The sequence below is a fragment of the Olea europaea genome, unplaced genomic scaffold, assembly GCF_002742605.1.
Source record: "Olea europaea var. sylvestris unplaced genomic scaffold, O_europaea_v1 scaffold2014, whole genome shotgun sequence".
Taxonomy (NCBI): Eukaryota; Viridiplantae; Streptophyta; class Magnoliopsida; order Lamiales; family Oleaceae; genus Olea; species Olea europaea.
The window spans coordinates 18,220-21,295 of record NW_019238028.1 but is presented as its reverse complement, the minus strand read 5'-3'; the positions used below and the strand labels follow the sequence as shown (position 1 = coordinate 21,295).

General features: G+C 33.7%; 1 pseudogene; it reads right to left on the bottom strand.

Annotated features, from left to right (window-relative positions):
* Positions 1-559: 559 nt before the first annotated feature.
* Positions 560-3,076, bottom strand: part of LOC111379645 — a 10,960-nt pseudogene continuing 8,443 nt past the window's right edge.

The following is a 3,076-nucleotide window of genomic DNA, read 5'->3' as shown; positions in this document are numbered from 1 at the left end:
TTTTTTTTTTTTTACTTTTTAGCCAATTCAAATTGTTGGGGTAATATTTTATCCGCAAGTTACTAACAATTCAATAGTCAGTTTTAATATATATTATTCAGGACAGACAAACTATATTTTTTGTGAAAAGACAAAAAGAGTTATATACACAATGCTTTGCTCAAGGCTTTACTCCATTAATCAAAAAGAATATATCCTTTTAAGATGACATTCATTGAACTATTCCTCATCATATGGACAATGAAACATGATTATAACTAGCTTCTGTGAGGCCACAAATTCACCCAGAGTTAAGTAAAAGTATTTAGACCTTTTACCAATTTAAAATTGTTGTACACATGTATCTCCAAATTGATAGGAATAATGTAGTGACTCAATGTTATTTAGTATTTAGCCTCCGTTTCGCCCCCATTTTGTGGAAATGAAAATGGGTGGAATAGTATTTTTTTGAAAAATGAGTGGTTAAAAAAGAAGGAAAAGTTTTCAATTTTCATATAATATTATTTTGTGGAAAATTGTGTAGTTGAAAATAGGAGAGAGAAAAATGGAATGAAAATTAATGGGGCCAAACGGGGGCTTAATATTTTTCATCAAGAATCAATGTTCAGATAGATGCATTTGAAAGGGAATTCTTTATTAGATTCTCTAGCCAGACAAAAAAAGAGCGAAAACAAGTTGCAATTGAATTACAAATTTTGAAAATTTTATAATAGAGAATGAAAGAAAGCAACAAGAGGAGATACTTTGAAAGTTTTAACCTACCAGGATCCCAGATTTTCGTCTTTAAGTTAAACTGGTATCTAAAGGGCTATATATAAAAAATTCAAGAATAAAGAGGAAGAGTTTGAAATGAAAAGGACAAAGACCAATAAGGCCTCAGACACTTCTATATGGCAACAAATTACGGATATTACCGATGACAGAGAAAAACTACACAGAAATGAAGCACTGCCACATATTTTACACATGATCCAACAGTAAGTTTTATTTCAACAATACCAAGAAGTCAAGTTAATTAGGATAAACAGAATGTGTCAAAAAAGGATTGCTACTATGATACAATACCTCAATAGTTATCGTGTGATCAGAGACATCAACAGCTTTGGCTCTAAAAATACTGGCAATATCAAGAACATTGCGCCGAGCAGTGGCATTAACAGCTATTTTTATCAACATCAATTCCCGCTCAGCGTAAGGCAAATGCGTAAGATCCCGAACCTGAAAATGACAAAGCTTACAAGTTGTGCAGTTGTTTGAAGCATGATCAATTCAAGAAAAGCAGAAACAAAACTGTGCTGAGTAAGAAATCTTCTAGTTCAATCAAATAGGTCTGTGTGAATTCGAAAATTAGAACTCCTTGGTTGACATGAAATGAGGACTATCACACAACACAAACGCTAGGCACAGGGAAAATTAAAAGTAGTGTAGTCCAGGCACTAAGGAAAGATGAAGTATGAGCACGAAAACCCATTATTTATGGGGTAAGACCTGGGAATGCACAGCACAAATAGAATATTTCAGCAAGCAAATCTAGTTGTAACAAGAAAAAGAGAACCAGAATTTTATTCCACACTAAAACGTCAACAATTTATCCAACTACAGTGGCAAATTCTATGTTCAGAATTTGTAGAAGATATTTCTGTGATTTATAGGGGAAAAAAGTGATGTGTACATAACAAATGTGCAATGCTGGATGTGAATCATGTGACATTCCAATTCAAAGGCGAAATTAATGCAATTCTCACCTCATGAAGATCAACTAGTTTATTAAATTGTTGCACCAACTTGCTAATTGATTCGTCCGTAGCAGGAACAACAGTAGTAATGCGAGAAATGCCCTCAACTTCAGCACGATCAAAGGCTAAACTCTAATGATAAGAAATGAAGACAAAAATGCACCAAAAATCAGAAGGTGTTGATTTATTCCACACTTTCTGCAAGGAATAAAATGACAGTGCATACCTGAATATTGTATCCCCTTCGAGAAAAAACCCGTGACAAGATTAACTCCAGGAACATCATTAACAAGCATTGAGAGAGTGTGAGAACGAAGACCACTTGTCTGCAAGCATCAAAGCCAGGAATTGAAGTAAGCACCAATCATGGAAACTTTATACAAAGAATAATATTGCAGCAAAACTCGCAGTACCTAAACATAAAATATTCATAATTACATAGGAAGGACAAAATCATTAGAGATGTATAATCAGCATATCATAAGCCTCCAAAATAAAGTCAGCGTATTAAAGGAGCTTGTGTATTAAAATATAAAAGATAGTAATAAGAGACACTAATGTCAAAAACAGAAAGAAATGATAATTACTTACTTCTCCATCATTCAGCACACCCCAGTGAGCATCAAGAACTTGACTGAATGAAATATCATTGACTGCTTCCACAGGATAAACATCTCCCTTCATCCAACATAAATGCATTAGCATTCAGCTAATATTGTACTTCACAAAACAAGCAACACCCTACCAGATTTCCTTGTTAAACAAAGTAAACACAGAGGTAATAAATGGAAGAGCCTGTGGGGTAGGTGGCGAGGGTTGAGTTATCAAGAAGCTGTGGGAAAAACAGATGCTAATCATTCAAAAGAGAAGGTGTATATAAAAACTATAGTCAATCTAGAGCAACTGTCACCTGTAGATTCCCATTGGAGGGACTCGTATCCTTTCATTAGTTGTATAGTTTCCTATACATAAATTAATATAGCATAACTAGTGACTAGTGAGAATAACGACCATAGAAGCATTGACGATCCAAAACAAACAAATCAAAACTGTAGCTTGCTATAGTGATGATTTTGAAAAAAATCATTAAAGAACCAATTGTTTGAACATTCAATAACTTGAGAGATTTTCTGCTTAATTTAGGTACCTGTCCCATGGTTGTGACAGAAAGAATAACATAGATCTCCAAAGTCCATATCACCAACTCATGCTATGAATGTTACTTTGATAGAATATACATACTTTGCAATCTAAAACAAGTGCCACAAGAATCATCCCAACCAATTTTCCAAAATAAAATTTCTTAAAGGTTTAACAAATTGAATGTACATTTTAAACAA